Source organism: Callithrix jacchus, chromosome 16, assembly GCF_049354715.1.
Source record: "Callithrix jacchus isolate 240 chromosome 16, calJac240_pri, whole genome shotgun sequence".
NCBI classification, from domain to species: Eukaryota; Metazoa; Chordata; class Mammalia; order Primates; family Cebidae; genus Callithrix; species Callithrix jacchus.
This window is the reverse complement of record NC_133517.1, coordinates 95,068,407-95,088,899: the sequence shown is the minus strand read 5'-3', so window position 1 is coordinate 95,088,899 and position 20,493 is coordinate 95,068,407. Positions and strand designations below refer to the sequence as shown.

General features: G+C 39.2%; 1 protein-coding gene across 15 annotated transcripts in view; it reads right to left on the bottom strand.

Moving 5' to 3' along the window:
• Positions 1-20,493, bottom strand: part of NCALD (neurocalcin delta) — a 471,461-nt gene that overhangs the window by 214,382 nt on the left and 236,586 nt on the right. For 9 of the 15 annotated variants that reach the window (XM_078353439.1, XM_078353438.1, XM_078353437.1 and 6 more), the window contains one exon: positions 2,810-2,895. The exons of the other annotated variants lie outside the window; for them this stretch is intronic. The gene's annotated coding sequence lies outside the window, so the exon portion shown is untranslated. The remainder of the gene's footprint in view (positions 1-2,809; positions 2,896-20,493) is intronic. 15 annotated transcript variants of the gene reach the window in all.

Here is a 20,493-nt window from a genome sequence, read left to right as displayed (position 1 = left end):
ATGACACTAAAAATTTGTTGCAAAGTTGCTGGGAAGTAAACTACTCTCTTTCTATTTTTTTCTACATACAAAAGCAGTCTGTTTTTGTTTTTGTTTTCACCGAATTTATTAGCTGTTTTGGCATTAAGAACATGACTGGATGGAAAATAGTCGGCAGAGAATCAATTACTCAACTGATCAGTATTTGTCTCTGTGGCTATATTTGAAAATATCTGGAAGCATACTTTAATTATCCTCTGAATATTTGGCGTCTCATGCTCTCAGTCTCTGAGATAATCTCTCTCCATATTATTTCTAAATGAAAAGTGTCCTGTTGACAAAAATCAGCGTTTTTTTGATGGGGGGTAGATTTGTGGGACATTGAAAATACAGAATAATGAGCCCCCAGACTAAAAAACTAAAACAGCATTCATTCTTTTAAGAAGAGGATCAACGAAGTCCTTAGCTTAGAAAACCACAGAAAAAATGAAATTCCATGTAACATCCTATAACTGAGAAACTAGTCACATGGAGTCTTGGTAAGAATAGAGATTTCTTGGGGACCCAGACAAAACAATCCAGGCTTAAGGGGGCTAAAGAGAGATATCCAACCCATGGGAAATCAGTAATAATTGCAATTCTAGAGTCTATTCATATATCTTGCTTTCAAATAATTTCTTTACATGTATTCTTCCCATCTATGGTTATCTGGACTTCTATTCTACCACTAGACAATTTTTACTAAAGTGTCTGAAATTCTTGAACAAAATCCCAAAAAGCCCAGAAAATTTGGGCAATATTTGCTAAGTCAGGCCATTCTTATGGAAAGGCCCTGTTAGGAAGTTTAACACCTATTGAAGAGGTCATCCTCTTCCCTGCCTTGCCCACTGCTCTCTCGAGCCCACTGTAGTCAAGCAGAGAATGACTTCTTCATGGCCCCAAGAGCTTTTCTGTCTATTTCTCATCCATATCATCCTCACTTGGGTCTGGCAGATGCTGCTCCATGTCTCCCTTTGCTCCATGTGAATGAGAAATGAAGTCTCGCTTATTTGCAGCTCACTCTAGCAAGGAATTACTTGCCCCTGAGACAATAAACACAGAGATGGACCCAGGAGCTGCAGGAAGAACAGAAATGACTAGGAGCTAACGGCGTCATACTGATTCACTACACCTCCATGCCAATGGGAAGTGTTCTTATCTTAAATCCTACTCAAGCTGTACTGTCTTTAGGCAAAAACACACATTTTCCTATTATGCTTTAGCTTGATGTCAGAAAGAGCCAAGGAACTAAAGCAATGGCTACTGCCATGTCTAGGGTGGTGATATCCATAAACAGTTCAACCAAATTATCTCAAGAAGAAGGAGCTTCCTAGACTGCCTGATCATTACTAGTTACAATGCACAACTCTATCCTGGCCTCCAGGAGAAATGCAATAGGGTTGAGACTTAGTTCTCAACACCAAGAGGGAAAAAACATTAGATTTTATGGAACACGACTTCAACTATTTTATTACTCTTCTATAGGACTCCTTAGAAGGACTGGCCTACCAAATTTAGAATAAAACATTTTCACTTGGCCAGATGTGGTGGCTTATACCTATAATCCGAGCACTTTGGGAGGCTGAGGTGGGCAGATCGCCTGAGGTCAGGAGTTCGAGACAAGCCTGGCCTACATGGCGAAATTCCATCTCTATTAAAAAATACAAAAATTAGCTGGGCATGGTGGCAGGTGCCTTTAATCCCAGTTACTCAGGAGGCTGAGGCAGAAGAATCGCTTGAACTTGGGAGATAGAGGTTGCAGTGAGCCGAGATCGTGCCATTGCACTCTAGCCTGGGAGATAAGAGTGAAACTCTGCCTCAAAAAGAAAAAAATTCACTTTCACCTTTTTATCACATCTAGGTGAGCCATGTTGCTCAGCTAGCAATGAATTAAACTATAGAGACTTAATGGGGGAAAGTGGAATGAAAAGAGCTAAGTGAATTCAAGTTTCATTTGATATCAACTTATCTGCCCTGCCCCGTTTATTTTCTCCATTTGTTCCTCATACACAACTGTTTGACTAAGTAAATATCAGATTAATATTCTTGCCTTTTTTCCAAACAGGCACAAAACATATTACTGATGTCTAAGCCATATGACTTTGCCTGCAATTCTTCACTAGCTCTTGTCTGGGGCCATTAGCTTATTTTGAAAAGTTTCCAAGAAATTCAGTAGATTTCCCTTCCTGAAAAGCCAATTTCCTAACTGTTCAATGAGATGGCTTTTGAGACTCATATCAACGAATTAGGAAAGTAATAATGTTCCTATTCTAACAGGAAATTTACTATTGCTGGTGCTGCTGCCTTAATTATACTATAATAAAATTTCAAAAGAATCTTTTTTAAATTAGAAAACATACCGTCTACTTGCTGCATAATATCCTCTTCAATTTTCTATACTAAATGAGCCCATTTGGACAGCAAGGAGGGGTATATATTACCTTTTCTCCAGGGATCAACAAGCCAGGTTTTTACTTCATCACCATATATCCTGTTTTGTTTTGTTTTACTAAATCTCTTATACTTAAATAAAGTTTCCATTTAATCAGAGTCACCAGAAAACAGAACAGGAATTTTTTTAAACTAAAATGGGCGCATGGCTTTCTTTTCAGTAACATACACATTCATTAAGAGTTAAAAATGGAAATGGCTACCCCATGACGAAGCTTATTTTTCTACTTAGCAAATGCAAATATACAAGCACATAGAAACCTACCTAGGATGCATCTTTGCATTTTGAATCATAATTTACACAATTTAACCCTTTCAAGAGACTAAAAAACTAACTCACCTATGCAGTCACTCAGTGCCTGGGATCGCGAGGCCTTCCTCAGTATCACAACAGATTTTAACACCAGGAGTTCAGACGCCCTGCAACTGAGATCACTCAGAGTTAGTGAATATTGTCCTTGAACATTTGACAGCTCTGTACAAGTTTTGGTGAGACTGTCACTTTTATTTCTTTTGTAGTTGCCTTCGCAAACAGGAAACAGGAAACACACCTACAAGAACACTGACATGTGTCAGCCTAATTGGTCTTTGGTTGAAAGTACTCAAGAATGAGTCTTGTAACCCAGGGGTAGCAGGCACAGTCCCCAAAGAGCAGGAATCAGCTCTGAGCATCTCACTGTCAACTCCTCTGGACAGATGCTCTGCAGGCAATTTATTACAGGGAGAAACAGGCATGCTTAGTAACATTCAGGTCTTAAGGCCTTAATTCAGGAAGGATATGAACTTCAGAATAAACTCACTTAAATATTAATATATACATATATGCATATATTAAATACATTATTTAAATACATAAATTATTTAAATATATAACTTAAAAGAATAATATGTTAAAATAATGTAATATATATATAATTTTTCATGGAATATACATATAGAAACTATCACTTAAAAATCTTTTGGTTACAAGTAACAGAAAACCCAGCTCCGACTCACTTATAAATATAAATAACAAAATAAGGAAATATTTGGTTCATTGAGCTGGGGAAAAAAACAGAAGTAAGATTTGTTTTGGGAAACCAGAAGTTTGTTGTATCATTTGATCTAGCAATTCTCTTGATACAGGTATTCTTTGTGAAGTGGCTTCACCCTCAGACTGCTCCCCTCTGGTGAAATAGAAATGGCTGTAGCAGTTCAAGATCACATGTCTATCATCCAAGATGGTAGTGTCAGCATCATGGCAGTCCCAGTGAAAGTTCTGAGGTCATTCTGATGGCCCATTGCCGACTCGCCACTGTATTTCGGGATCTCATATGTCAAATGGCTTACACTAGCCAAGGCTTATCCCTGGAGGTAAAAGCAGGGTCAATCCAAACAAAAATCACATAGACATTGGGGGTGCTTAGAGGAAAGAGAAAGGGGGAAGGGGATCAACAAATGTTCACCACAACAATGCTTGACAATAATCTAAAGACTGATATTTAAGGACGTGTATCTATAAAAACCCTGGTCCTCAGGTTATCTGCAGATGTCCAAAAGAGAGTGAGGGGAAGTTCAAAAGATATTAATGACCCAAGGCTCTACATTTAGTTGGACTTTTTCTTTTTTTTTTTTTTTCTTATTTTTTGCCGAGGGAGAGGAGGAAGACAGAGTTTCACTCTATCACTCAGGCTGGAGTGCAGTAGAGCAATCACAGTTCAGTGTAACCTCAAACTTCTGGGCTCAGGCAATCGTCCTGCCTCAGCCTCCAGAATAGCTGGGACTACAGGCATGCCCCAATGTGCCTGGCTAACTTTTAATTTTTTTATAGAGATGAGGGCTCACCATGTTGCCCAGGCTGGTCTCAAACTCCTGACCACAAGTGATCCTACCACCTCAGTCTCTCAAAGTGCTGAGATTATAAGCATGAACCACCACATCCAGCCTAAATTTTCTATTAACATTGGATTTCCACTTTGAGAAAATAGTTCAGAATATTTCCACTCTGCTTATTAAATACATTTGACAGTTTATGAAGCACTTTTACATTTGATCTTCTATTTTGTCATGCAAACAACCCTGTCAGCAGTGGGCAGGCATCCCCACTGGAAGCTTAGACAGTGGGGCAGGCACTGCCAGTTGCGTATCCAATGACAACTGGCAGAATCTTGATTTTGTCCAGGGCAATAATTGGCCATATTAAAATTCAGCTAAGAATAACAGGCAACTAGAGCAATTTTGGTTCTGAAGATGCAAACCGAAATTACCAGGCAGGGCTCCTGGAAAAGTGCTTTCAAAGGTCTCTGCCATTCACTTTTTGTTCTTTGCCCTTCCTCTTCATCATGCCTGCAATTCTGACGCAAAGCTGGAGGAAGAACTATCTCTTGCAGTCATGACGTCACAAACATGAAGACAAAAGCCACATGCTGTGAAGGCAGCCTAAACTGAAAGCAGGAGCCATTGCACTGGGCCTGGCTTGCCTGCTCCTGGGCTGTTATATGAGAAAAAGTAAATACTATTGGGTTAAGCCACTGTAGAAGGGTTCTTGTTACAGGCCATTGCACATAATCCTAACTCATACAAAGAGGTTGCTCAACCAGGTGATGACAGATCAAGGCTTAAACACAGGTCTTTCGACTTCCTGTCCAGTGATATTTCCAATAAACTGTACTGCCTCTTCATAAGCAGAACTCATAGTCTGAATACTACACAAACAGGTATTTTAAATGTATGCTTTTTTTCCCCCTCAATAAATAGCTTATTTAAACGATCTGAGTCATAGCTCAAATGTGAGAGGGGATTCATTGCTTTTTGTTTGTTTTACTTTTTAACATGTGACACTCAAACATTTGCAAAATTTCTAAAGCAAATGCCTTGGCAACAGCAAGGGAAAGCTAGGTCATTTTACCAAAATTTACTTCAAGGCTACCTAAGGAGGAATTAGCCAGCTTTCCACATCTTGTCATGGATGAGGGTTTTCTTCCTTGACTTTCTCATCCACTTGGCTATTAAAAGATAACAGGGTTCTCATAAGTATGAAATAACTAAGCCAAAAGTTAGGGAGGAACCACACCCAAAGATTAATTCCAGAGGAATTAAAGATTTCGTTGTAAAAGTTTTAAACTTTTAGAAGAAATATAGAAAAACATCTTTCTGATCTTAAAATGGAAGAGAAGTTCTTAAGGCATAAAAGTATTAACCATAAAAGGAAAGTGAAGTTGATAAATTTGCAACTGTAACATGAAGAGCTTGCATTCATCAAAAGGTACAACAAAGAAGGAAAAAACACAAACCAATATGTGAGACAAATTTGATGAAAAACCAGTATTGAGATTATATAAAAAATATTATATATCAGTCATAAAAAGACAACACAATAGAAAAAAAAAAAGCAGCAGATCTGGCAGGCACATCACAGAGAAGAAAAACATGAAGGGTGAATGGATGTAGCAAAAGATGAGCAACCTCATCTTTAATTAGGAAAATGCAAATTAAACTGATAGTGGGGGTAGAAATTGATATACCACTTGGAACAGTTTAACCTTAACTTATGAAGCTGAACGCTCTCATAACCTCCATCTGAGCAAATCACTCCTATGTATATTCTCTAGTTCTATGGCTTGAATGACAGTGTCCCTTCCAAAATTTATATTAAAACTGAATCCCCAATACAACAGTATAGAGAGAGATGGCCTTGGGAATGGTGATTAAGTCATGAGGGTTCCACCCTCACAAATGGGAATAGCATACTTATAAAAGGGCTCCACGTTGAAGGGAGTGCCCTTGGCCCTCTGCTCTTCTGCCATGTTGAGGACACATCATTTATTCCCTCCAGAGGAGGCAACACTCTTAGAAGCGGAGACTAGGCTTCACAAGACACGGAACTTTCTGTATCTTGATCTTGGACTTCCCAGCCTCAAAATGATGAGAGATAAATTTCTATTAGTTATAAATTACCCAGTCTCAGGTATTTAGTTATACCAGTACAGACATGGACATCCAGAGAAACTCTTGCATACTTTCCCAGAAGATATGCACAAACATTGATATTTTTTCAAAACAGCAAAAAGCTAGATTTAATACAAATGTCCATCAACAGGAGAACAAGGAAATAACTTGAGTGACAGTCATTAAATGGAATATTAGCTAACATGGAATATCAATAAACCACAGCAGCATGCAATAGCTTAGGTACACCTTAGAAACATAATGAACAAAAGCAAGCAAGTAACAGCCAACTACATACAAATGGCACCTTTTTTCACATAAAAATAAGTCCAAGAATAGCAAGACTGAACAATATTTTTGTTGGGGCAAACCCATATGTAATTTTTTTTTAAAGTTCCATATTATTTTATCACACATGTACATCCATGTTACCACCACTATAATCAAGATGCAGAAGTGTTCCATCACCACAAAGAACTCCACCCTACTACCATTTTATAGTTATACCCACCCCATGGGCCCCCATTCCTCCTCCTTGACAATCAGTAATCTGTTCTCCATCTTTATAATTTTGTCGTTCCTAGAACGTTAATAAATAGAATCGACGGAGGACTCAAGATGGCGCTGTGAGAACAACCCAGGATTGAAGCTCGCGGTCAATGTGCAGAGGGGGTGAGTCAGGGCCACATTTCCAGACGGATCTTTGTTTCCCACAGAACAGGGAAATTCCTAGGTAAAGAGGAGATGTGAGACGCCAGGCAGAGGTTTTGGCTGGCGCAGCCGGCGGCCGGTGCGGCATCGGCCCATGCTGTGGCGACACTCCACAGCGCTCCCCACAAAGCACGCTCATCCGGGTGCCCTGTTGGGCTGGCAACCTGAGACTTGGGAGGGCTGAACTTGAGACTGAACGGGACTTGGGCAGTGAGCCAGCCCAGGAGATTCCAGGGTCACAGCGTTTGGGATAGTGCAGTGGGACAAACAAAACAGTGATTCCAAACGCTCCCCATGGAGGGGTTCCCTGAGGCCGCAGCTCCGTGGGGGATGGGGCGTCTGCCATTACTGAGGCAAACTGCCCCTACTGAGGTACATGCCCATTGCTGACACAGCCTGCCGTTGATGAGGCAACCCGCTACAACAGAGAGACTCCACCGCAGGGTGTAGCCCATGGCAGCAGGGCGGAGACTGCAGCAGAAGGGCAGAGCCTGCAGCAACAGGGCGAAACTCACACCAGCAGGGCGGAGCCCTGGCAGGCAAATAGTGACTAGACTGCCTCCTAGCTGGGCAGGACAGCGTGGCGGACACTCACAAGGAAAGTCCCAACCCCCCCACCAGACAGAGCATCTGAGAAAAAAAGGGTTTTTTTATGAGTTCTGTTGCAGCAGAATTAAACATAGCAGCCTAACAGCCCTGAATGAACAACAGAGCTCACAGCTCAGCACTTGAGCTCCTATAAAGTACAGACTGTCTCCTCAAGCAGCTCCCTGACCCCTCTATATCCAGAAGACTGACATTTGGCAGGCATCATTCTGGGACAAAGATAGCAGAAATAGAAACTGGTAGCATCCCTTACTGTTCTGCAGCTGCTATAGGTGCACCCCAGACAAGCAGGGCCTGGAGTGGACCTCAGCAGTCGTACAGTGAAGGGGCTAGACTGGTAGAAGGAAAACCAAGTAACAAAAATACTTCCTCATCAACAATCTGAGTGTCCACTCTGAGACCCAATGGAAAAGTCAGCAACTACACAGACGACAGGTGGATAAATCCACAAAGATGGGAAGAAACCAGCGCAAAAAGGAGGAAAACACCCGAAACCAGAACACCTCGCCTCCTAGAAAGAACCAAAACTCCTCACCAGCAAGGGAACAAAGCTGGATGGAGAATGACTGTGACGAAATGACGGAATTAGACTTCAGAAGGTGGATAATGAGAAACTTTTGTGAGCTAAAAGAACATGTTTTAAATCAATGCAAAGAAACTAAGAACCTTGAAAAAAGATATGAAAAAAGATTCGAGGAAATGATAACAAGAATGGTTAACTTAGAGAGGAATATAAATGAATTAAAGGAGCTGAAAAACACAATACGAGAACTTCACGAAGCATGCACAAGTTTCAATAGCCGAATTGACCAAGCAGAAGAAAGAATATCAGAAGTCAAAGATCAGCTCAATGAAATAAAACAAGAAACCAAGATCAGAGAAAAAAGTGCAAAAAGGAATGAACAAAGTCTCCAAGAAATGTGGGACTATGTGAAGAGACCTAATGTACGTTTGATAGGCGTACCAGAATGTGACGAAGAGAATGAATCCAAGCTGGAAAATACTCTTCAGGACATTATCCAGAAAAATTTCCCCCACCTAGCAAGACAGGCCAACACTCAATTGCAGGAAATACAGAGAACACCACAAAGATATTCCGCAAAAAGAGCAACCCCAAGGCACATAATCGTCAGATTCAACAAGGTTGAAATAAAGGAGAAAATACTAAGGGCAGCCAGAGAGAAAGGTTGGGTCACCCACAAAGGGAAGCCCATCAGACTCACAGCAGATCTCTCGGCAGAAACTCTAAAAGCCAGAAGAGAGTGGGGGCCAATATTCAACATCCTTAAAGAAAAGAACTTTCAACCCAGAATTTCATATCCAGCCAAACTGAGCTTCAGAAGTGAAGGAAAAATAAAATCCTTTGCGAACAAGCAAGTACTCAGAGATTTTGTCACCACCAGGCCTGCTTTACAAGAGCTCCGAAAAGAGGCACTACACACAGAAAGGAACAACCAGTACCAGCCATTCCAAAATCACACTAAAAGTTAAAGAGCATCAACAAAATGAAGAATCTACAACAACTAACAGGCAAAACAGCCAGCTACCATCGAAATGGCAGTATCAAATTCACACATAACAATATTAACCCTAAATGTAAATGGACTAAATGCACCAATCAAAAGACACCAACTGGCAAACTGGATAAAAAGCCAAAACCCATCAGGGTGCTGTATCCAGGAAACCCATCTCACATGCAAGGATACACAAAGGCTCAAAATAAAGGGATGGAGGAAGATTTACCAAGCAAATGGAGAGCAAAAAAAAAGCAGGAGTTGCAATTCTCATCTCCGATAAAATAGACTTTAAAGCAACAAAGATCAAAAGAGACAAAGAAGGCCATTACATAATGGTAAAAGGATTGATACAACAAGAAGAGCTAACGATCCTAAACATATATGGACCCAATACAGGAGCACCCAGATACATAAGGCAAGTTCTTAATGACCTACAAAGAGACTTAAACTCCCACACAATAATAGTGGGAGACTTTAACACTCCACTGTCAATATTAGACAGATCAACCAGACAGAAAATCAACAAGGATATCCAGGGCTTGAACTCAGACCTGGAGCAAGCAAACCTGATAGACATTTACAGAACTCTCCACCCCAAATCCACAGGATATACATTCTTTTCAGCACCACATCACACCTACTCTAAAATTGACCACATAACTGGAAGTAAAGCACTCCTCAGCAAATGCAAAACAACTGAAATCATAACAAACAGCCTCTCAGACCATAGTGCAATCAAGTTAGAACTCAGAATTCAGAAACCAACCCAGAATCACACAGCTTCATGGAAACTGAACAACTGGCTCTTGAATGTTGACTGGATAAACAATGAAATGAAGGCAGAAATAAAGAAGTTCTTCGAAACCAATGAGAACGAAGACACAACATGCCAGAATCTCTGGGACACATTTAAAGCAGTCTCTAGAGGAAAGTATATAGCAATAAGTACCCATATGAGAAGAATGAAGAGATCCAAAATTGACACACTATCATCAAAATTGAAAGAGCTAGAGGAGCAAGATCAACAAAACTCAAAACCCAGCAGAAGACAAGAAATAACTAAGATCAGAGCTGAACTGAAGGAGATTGAGACACGAAAAGCCCTCCAAAAAATCAATAAATCCAAGAGCTGTTTTTTTGAAAAGATCAACAAAATAGACAGACCACTAGCCAGATTGATTAAAAAGAAAAGAGAGAACAACCAAATAGATGCAATAAAAAATGATAAAGGGGAAATCACCACAGATTCCACAGAAATTCAAACCATCATCAGAGAATATTACAAACAACTCTATGCACATAAACTAGTAAACCTGGAAGAAATGGATAAATTCCTGACTCCTGTGTCCTCTCAAGCCTAAACCAGGAGGAAGCTGAAACTATGAATAGACCAGTAACAAGGCCAGAAGTCGAGGCAGCAATTAAGAGCCTACCACACAAAAAAGCCCAGGTCCAGACGGGTTCACAGCCAAATTCTACCAGACACACAAAGAGGAGCTGGTACCATTCCTTCTGAAACTATTCCAAATAATCCAAAAAGAAGGAATCCTTCCCAAATCATTCTGAGACCAATATCATCCTGATACCAAAACCCGGCAGAGACCCAACAAGAAAAGAAAACTTCAGGCCAATATCCATGATGAACATAGATGCAAAAATCTTCAACAAAATATTGGCAAGCCGATTGCAACAGCAAATCAAAAAACTTATTCATCATGATCAAGTAGGATTCCTCCCGGGGATGCAAGGCTGCTTCAACATACGCAAGTCTATAAATGTAATTCACCACATAAACAGAACCAAAAACAAAAACCACATGATTATCTCAATTGACGCAGAGAAGGCATTTGACAAAATTCAACAGCCCTTTATGCTAAAAACCCTCAATAAACTCGGTATTGGTGGAACGTATCTCAAAGTAATAAAAGCTATTTATGACAAACCAACAGCCAATATCATACTGAATGGGCAAAAACTGGAAGCATTCCCTTTGAAATCCAGCACTAGACAAGGATGCCCTCTTTCACCACTCCTATTCAATATAGTTCTGGAAGTTCTAGCCAGAGCAATCAGGCAAGAAAAAGAAATAAAGGGTATTCAAATAGGAAAGGTGGAAGCCAAATTGTCTCTATTTGCAGACGACATGATAGTATACCTAGAAGACCCCATCGCCTCAGCTCAAAAACTTCTGAAACTGATCAGCAACTTCAGCAAAGTCTCAGGATATAAAATCAATGTGCAAAAATCACAAGCATTCCTATACACCAATAACAGACTTAAAGAGAGCCAAATCAAGAACAAACTGCCATTCACAATTGCTACAAAAAGAATAAAATACCTTGGAATACAACTCACAAGGAACGTAAGGGACCTCTTCAAGGAGAACTACAAACCACTGCTCAACGAAATCAGAGAGGACACAAACAGATGGAGAAACATTCCATGTTCATGGTTAGGAAGAATTAATATCGTAAAAATGGCTATACTGCCCAAAGTAATTTACAGAATCAATGCTATACCCATCAAGCTACCATTTACTTTCTTCACAGAACTGGAGAAAACCACCATGAACTTCATATGGAACCAAAAGAGAGCCCACATAGCCAAGTCAATTCTAAGCAAAAAGAGCACAGCGGGGGGCATCACACTACCGGATTTCAAACTATACTACAAGGCTACAGTAATCAAAACAGCTTGGTACTGGTACCAAAACAGAGACATAGACCAATGGAACAGAACAGAGGCATCGGAGGCAACACAACATATCTACAAGCATACAATCTTTGATAAACCCGACAAAAACAAGCAATGGGGAAAGGATTCCCTGTTCAACAAATGGTGTTGGGAAAACTGGCTAGCCATATGCAGAAAGCAGAAACTGGACCCCTTCCTGACACCTTACACCAAAATTAACTCCAGATGGATTAAAGACTTAAACATAAGACCTGGCACCATAAAAACCCTAGAAGGAAATCTAGGCAAAACCATTCAGGACATAGGAGTAGGCAAGGACTTCATGAACAAAACACCAAAAGCATTGGCAACAAAGGCCAAAATAGACAAATGGGACCTAATCAAACTCCACAGCTTCTGCACGGCAAAAGAAACCGTCACTAGAGTGAATCGGCAACCAACAGAATGGGAAAAAATTTTTGCAGTTGACCCATCTGACAAAGGGCTGATTTCCAGAATTTACAAAGAACTCAAACAGATTTACAGGAAAAAAAACAAACAAGCCCATTCAAAATTGGGCAAAGGATATGAACAGACACTTTATGAAAGAAGACATATATGAGGCCAACAATCATATGAAAAAATGCTCGTCGTCACTGGTCATTAGAGAGATGCAAATCAAAACCACATTGAGATACCATCTCACGCCAGTTAGAATGGCGATCATTAAAAAATCTGGAGACAACAGATGCTGGAGAGGATGTGGAGAAAAAGGAACACTTTTACACTGTTGGTGGGAGTGTAAATTAGTTCAACCATTGTGGAAGACAGTGTGGCGATTCCTGAAGGCCTTAGAAATAGAAATTCCATTTGACCCAGCAATCCCATTACTGGGTATATATCCAAAGGACTATAAATCGTTCTACTATAAGGACACATGTACACGAATGTTCACTGCAGCACTGTTTACAATAGCAAAGACCTGGAATCAACCCAAATGCCCATCGATGATAGACTGGATTGGGAAAATGTGGCACATATACACTATGGAATATTATGCAGCAATCAGAAACGATGAGTTTGTGTCGTTTGTAGGGACATGGATGAATCTGGAGAACATCATTCTCAGCAAACTGACACGAGAACAGAAAATGAAACACTGCATATTCTCACTCATAGGCGGGTGATGAAAAATGAGAACACATGGACACAGGGAGGGGAGTACTAAACACTGGGGTCTATTGGGGGGAAAAGGGGAGGGCCAGTGGGAGGGGGAGGTAGGGAGGGATAGCCTGGGGAGAAATGCCAAATGTGGGTGAAGGGGAGAAAGGAAGCAAAACACACTGCCATGTGTGTACCTATGCAACTATCTTGCATGTTCTGCACATGTACCCCCCAAACCTAAAATGCAATAAAAAATTTAAAAAAATAAAAATAAAAATAAATAAATGGAATCATACAGTATGTGACCTTTTGACATTTTTTTTTCACTCAGCACAATTTCCTTTAAATTCATCAAAGTTGTTGCATTATCAGTGGTGTTCGTTCCTTTCCATTGCTGAGTAGTATTTCATAGTATGAAAGTACTACAGTTTGCTTAACCTCTCACCTATTGTAGGACATTTTGTTTGTTTCCAGTGTTGGGCTATTAAAAATAAAGCTGCTAGGAACAATTATGTATCAGCTTTGTGTAGATAAGTTTTCATTTCTCTGAAATAAGGGTCCAGGAGAGTGATTCTGGGTCACATGGTAAATGTATGTGTAGTTTTAAAGAAACCACCAAACTATTTTCCAGAATGACTCTAGCATTTTAACCTCCAGCAATGTATGGTAATTCCATTTTTTTGTTGTCGTTTTTTTTTTTCTTTTTCTTTTCTTTTTTTTTCTTTTCTTTTTTTTTTTTTTTTTTGTGTGTTCTCACCAGCATTTGGCATTTATATGGTTTGGCTGTGTCCGCACCCAAATCTCATCTTGAATTGTAGTTCCCATAATTGCCATGTGCCGTAGGAGGGACCAGGTGGAAATACTTGAATCACAGGGGTGGTTCTTCCACCCCATTCTCATGATAGTGAGTGAGTTATTACAAGATCTGATGGTTTTATCAGGGGCTTCATCCTTCACTGGGCACACATTCTTCTCCTCAATATTGCCATGTGAAGAAGGACATGCTTGCTTTCCCTTCTACCATGATTGTACATTTCCTGAGGCCTCTCTAGTCATGCCGAACTGTGAATCAATTAAGCCTCTTTCCTTTATAAATTGCCCAGTCTCGGGTATGTCTTTATTAGCAGTGTGAGAACAGACTGATACAGGCATTATCACTATTTTTATTTTAGCTGTTCTAAAAGGTGTGTAGTGCTCTCATCATGGCATTCATTTGCATTTCCCCAGTAGCAAGGGATGCTGAACATCTTTTCATGAGTTTATTTGCTATCTAAGTATACTTTAGAGTAAGATATATCTTTTGCCTATTCCCTCATTGGATTTTTGGTTTTTTAAAAATTGTTGAGTTTTGAGTTCTTTAGTCTAATCTAGAGAGGTGTTTTGCAAAAATTGTCTCCTAGTCTATGGCTTTTTTCATCCTTCTAACAGAGTTCTTCATAGAACAAACATTTTACATTTGGATGAAGTCTAATTTATTGTTTTTTTTTTCTTTTATAGATCATGCTATGGTATCATGTTTAGGAACTCTTCAACAGATTTTCTGGTATGTTTTCTTTTAAAAGTTTTCTAGTTTTATGTTTTATTTTAAATGTATGGTTCATTTTGAATTGGTTTTTGGGTTGTGGGGTGACGTATATGTGACTGTTTTCAGGTTCTCTGTTCTGGCCTATGTCAATCTCTTTTGCTAATTCCACACAGTCTTGACTATGGTAGCTATATTCATTTTGAAATTAGGTTCAGTAATTTCTCCCTTTCTTTTTTGAAATTATTTTAGACATTCTAGTTGCTTTACTTTTTCATATAAATTTTAGAATAATCTTGTACATGTCTCCAAAATTCTTTTTGGGATTTTTATAAGAATTTCATTAAACCAGAATCTGAATATCATTTTGGGGAGAGTTGACATCTTTACTAAGTTGACTCTTCCAATCCACAAACACAAATCCAATCTACACTTCTCTATGATTTAGATACTCTTTGATTGATTCTACTGGCATTTTGTAGTTACCAGCATACAAATCCTGTAAATGTTTCATTAAATACACATATATGTATTCCATATGTTTTCAAGAGATTGTAAATGATATTGTATAATTAGTTTCAATATTCATGTGTACATTGCTAGTATATAAAAGCGCAATTTATTTTTATATGTTTATCTTACATTCTGCAACCTAGTTAAACTCATTTATTAGTTCTAGGAGGATTTTTTGTAGATTCCATTGCATTTTTCTAGTAGACAATCATGTCACCTGCAAACAGGAATGCTTTTATTTCTTACTTTCTGATTTGTATGGCTTTTATTTGCTTTTCTTACTTTATTGCACAATGTAGAACTTTCAGAACTATATTGGATAGGAGTGGTGAGAGCAGTCATCCTTACCTGATCTTCTGAAGAAAGAATTCAATGTTTTACCATTAAGTACAATGTTAGTTATTGGTGTTTTTATAGATACTCTTTATTCATTTGAGGAAGATTCCCTCTATTCTTATTTTTCTGAGAGTTTTTGCCATGAATTATTGTTTAATTTTGTCAAATGGTTTCCGTACATTAATTAGTATGATTGTAATTTTTTTCTTTAGACTGTATATATAGTGAATTACACTAAGGATTTTCAAATACAAAATCATTCTTGCATCCCTAGAATAAACCATCCTTGGTTATGACATATAATTACTTTTATATATTACTGAACACTATTTACTAATATTTTAAGGATTCTCACATCCATCTTCATAAGAGTAGTTAGTCTCTAGTTTTCTTTTATTGCACTTTTTCTGGTTTTGGTATCAGAATAATACCAGCTTCATAAAATCAATTGGGAAATATTTCCTCATCGTTTATTTTCTAGAAGAGGTTGTAGAGAATTGGTATTAATTAAATTAATTAAATGTTTTATAGAAGTTTCTAGTGAAATCATCTGGGCCTGAAACTTTGTTTTAGAAGTTTCTAAATTACTAATTCAATTTCCTCAGTTAAAAGACTATCAGAATTTTCTTTTTTATATTGTATGAATTGTGGTAGTTTGAGCTTTCTGGAAAATTGCTTCATTTCGTGGAAGCTGTCAAACTTATACATGTAGAGTTATTTGCAGTATGTCCTTATTATTTCCATTAATGTCTCCAGGTCTGTAGTGATGTCCCCTTTTTAATTCGAGATATTGGCAATATGTTTCTTCTCTCTTTCTTCTTTGCAGTGTTGCTGGAGGTTTATTGATTTTATTGAGCTTTTCAAAGAAATACCTTTTTGTTTCATTTTTTTCTTTATTGTTTTTCTCTTTGTGGTTTTATTAATTTCTGTTTTCATCTTTATTATATTCTTTCTTATGTTTGCTTTGGGATTATTTGGGTCTTTTACTAGTTCCTCGAAAAACTAGTTTCTTGAGATAGGAATTCAGATTATTGATCTGAGGCTTTCCTTTTTTTGAATGCAAGCATTGTATTAGTGCTATAAATTTTCCTCTCAGAACTGCTTTAGCTGAGTTACACAAATTTTGATGGTGTATTTTCATTTTTATTCACTTTTATGTATTTTTTTTATTTCCTTGAAACTTTAAAATCTACAGATTCTACTTGAAAGCCTGTTATTTAGTTCCAACTGTTTGGAGAATTCCCTACCTTCTTTCTGTTAGGGATATCTAGCCAGGGATTTGATTTGATTTGATTATAGCCAGAAAATACACTCTGTATAATTTCAATTCCCTTAAACCTGTTGAGTTTTTTTTTTATGATTTATGGTATATTTTGGAATATATTTTGTCAGTCAATTCTTCTATTGTTGGGTGGATTGTATAAATGTAAATTAAATCCAGTTGATTGATAATGTTGTTGTCTTCTCTGCTTGCTGGTTTTCTGTCTGATTGTTCTATCAATTACTGAGAGAGGTGTGTTAAAGTTTTTAACTCTAATTATGGATTTGTCTATTTCTTTTTTCAGTTCTATCAATTTTGTTTCACAAATTTTGCAGCTCACTTTTTTGGAGTATATATTTAGAGTTTACATGCAAAATAGGTATGCTTGCTATATCTCTTTGGTAGATTGGCCCCTTTATCATTATATATGTCCCTCTCTGTCTCTGGTAATTTTTTTTTCTCTAAAGTCTTCTTTAACATTAATATAGCTATTCCTGCTTTTTTTGATTAATATGTACCTTAAGAGTTTTTTCATTCTATAATTTTTATGTTCTTATATAATTATATCTGAAGGAATTTTTCCTATAAACAGTATAAAGTAGCATTTTTTTTAAAACTCATTATTTCAGTCATTGTCTTTCATTTGTATATTTAGGCCATTTATAGTCAATGTAATTATTGATATATTTGGGTTAATATCTGCCATTTTTGTTGTTTCCTGTTTGTTCTGTACTTTTCTTCCTTTATTTTGATTTTCTAGACTTACTGTGGTTATTTAGGACTTTTTTCAAAATTTCATTTTTATTTATCTATAGTGTTTTTAGGTATATCTCTTTGTATTGCTTTTTCAGTGGTTGTTTCCTTATTACAATAAATATACACAATTTAGCAGAGTCTATTGGTAGAATTATCTCCCTTTACATTCCTTTACTCTTCTTTACTTATAAAATAATTTTCTTAAATATTTATCTATGTACATCAAGAACTATATCAGATAGTGTTATTTTTTGCTTTTTTTTTTTTTTCAAGACGGAGTCTTGCTCTGTCACCCAGGCTGGAGTACAGTGGTGTCATCTCTGCTCACTGCAACCTCTGCCTCCCAGGTTCAAGCCATTCTCCTGCCTCAGCCTCCCAAGTAGTAGCTGGGATTATAGGCACCCGCCTCCACACCTGGCTAATTTTTGTATTTTTAGTAGAGACAGGGTTTCACCAACTTGGCCAGGCTAGTCTTGAACTCCTGACCTTGTAGTCTGCTGCCTCGGCCTCCCAAAATGCTGGGATTACAGGCATGAGGCACTGTGCTTGGCCTATTTTCGCTTTAACTATGAAATATAATTTAGAAGACTTAAGAAGAGAAGGAAAGTTTATTGCATTTATCCTGTTTTGGTTCTTTGAATTATTCTTTCCTTTTTTTTTTTTTTTTTTGAGATGGGAATCTCACTCTTGTTGCCTAGGCTGGAGTGCAATGGCGTGGTTTCGACTCCTCTGCCTCCTGGGCTCAAGTGATTTTCCTGCCTCAGCCTCCCAAGTAGCTTGGATTACAGGAGTACACCACCATGCCTTGCTAATTTTTGTATTTGTAGTAGAGATGGGGTTTCACCATGTTGCCTGGGCTGGTCTCAAACTCCTGACCTCAAGTAATCCACCCACCTCGGCCTCCCAAAGTGCTGGGATTACAGGCGTGAGCCATTGCACCCACCCTACTCTTTTCTCTTGATGACACACAGTAGGTAATTTTTAATATCCTCAAAGATCCCTGCCCTTTTTTTTCCTCATCCTATTTATCTAGTCCTAAGATAGGGTAATTTCTATTATTCTATTTACAAGTTCCCTGATTCTTTCCTCCATCCACTCCATTCTCGTGTTAGCCCATCCACTGAGTTTTTTTTTTACTTCATATTTTCCTATAAATTAGAAAAAATAATAAAGTAAGAAAAGAATTCAAAACGGAAGCCAATACATTTTTTTTAAACAGCAAAAGGAAACAATTTCTTACTGCTTCCTAAGAAATGAATACATTCATGGATTAGCCACGGGTTCAGTAACCATGCAGGCTGATGACATGTTTGGAAGGGTCCTGCTTCCATTCAACAGCCCTCTGTTAGAACATGTCCTGGAGTTCCTCTGCAGAGCAATACGGCTGCTCTGGGCAAGGCTGCCTCCAGGTGACTGGACTGACAGGCGAGGCAGGAACGAGCCGTGTTGCAGCACTAAGCCAAAGCTTACCAGAGTGCTGCGGAGCTTTCCCTGTCTGGCCTTTTCAGTGCCAGCCCTACTCACCTTAAAGTCAACCTTCAGCTCCTTCAAGTCCCTGACTGATTGCATGGCTTTTTTTTTTTTTTTTTTTTTTTTTTTTTTTTTTTTTTTTGAGACAGAGTTTCGCTCTTGTTACCCAGGCTGGAGTGCAATGGCGCAATCTCGGCTCGCCGCAACCTCCGCCTCCTGGTTTCAGGCAATTCTCCTGCCTCAGCCTCCTGAGTAGCTGGGATTACAGGCACATGCCACCATGCCCAGCTAATTTTTTGTATTTTTAGTAGACACGGGGTTTCACCATGTTGACCAGGATGGTCTCGATCTCTTGACCTCGTGATCCACCCGTCTCGGCCTCCCAAAGTGCTGGGATTACAGGCTTGAGTCACCGCGCCCGGCCTTGCATGGCTTTTTATACTTTTCTCTCCCCAAGCATGTGCTTTCTCCTAATTTCTGCTTGTTTACCTGGCCTCTGATCCATTTTTGCTTGCATTATGACATTGTACACATGTGCAGATTCCCTGACCCAGCTCTTCCACCAGCGCCCGGATCTAACTAAACACCACCTAGATATTCTAATAATGGGTTCACTTTCACCAACACCTGCGTTGCTCTCCAAGTCTAACAGAATAGAGACCATTCTTTCTTCTCTGCAAGGCAGGGGTGGAGAAGATCTAATTTAAAGGCCCACAGCCTCCACTCTCCAGGACATAGTTCTGTGAGGTCACCAGGTGCTTCTTATTTGTGTCCCTTCCATCCCAAGCCCAGCACGTGGAGGCAGGAAGAGAAATGGGTGGGCGGACAAATTAACACTTAACGGTTTGATAAATACTAACAGCAAATACTAAAAATAACTAGACAGCAGTGGTTTGCCTTCAGGAATTTTTCTTTTTTCTTTTCTTTTCTTTTCTTTTTGGAGACAGAATCTTGCTGTCGCCAGGCTGGAGTACAGTGGGCACAATCTCGGCTCACTGCAACCTCCACCTCCTGGATTCAAGAGATTCTCCTGCCTCAGCCTCCCAAGTAGCTGAGACTACACGTGTGCGCCACCACGTCCAGCTGATTTTTGTATTTTTAGTAGAGACAGGGTTCCACCACGTTGGCCAGGATGGTCTAGGATCTCCTGACCTCGTGATCTGCCCGCCTCTGCCTCTGAAAGTGCTGGGATTACAGGTGTGAGCCACCGCACCGCCCGGCCTACTTTTAGGAACTACATTTGTGCTTTTGTGTTGAAGGAGGGAGTGAGGGGGAGAAAGAGGTCTGTAGGGAAGTTGGAACTGTTGCTGTTCTCTGGAGGTGGAGGTACTGAGGAGCTTCCCTAGGCAGACAGCACTCCTCCACCTCCTCCCTGAAATAACTCTCTCAGCCTTCCCAGACTTCCTCAGCTCTGCAAATGGCTCCTCCCTGCGCTGCAAAGGCATCCCTGCTCTTACCAGCAGAGAGGAAAGCGGCTAAGAGATTGCAGGCTGTTTTGTTCCTCAGTCTCATCCTCTCCCATTTGCGGGATAACCTGGCTGCCTTTGACCTCAGCTTCTAGAAGACAG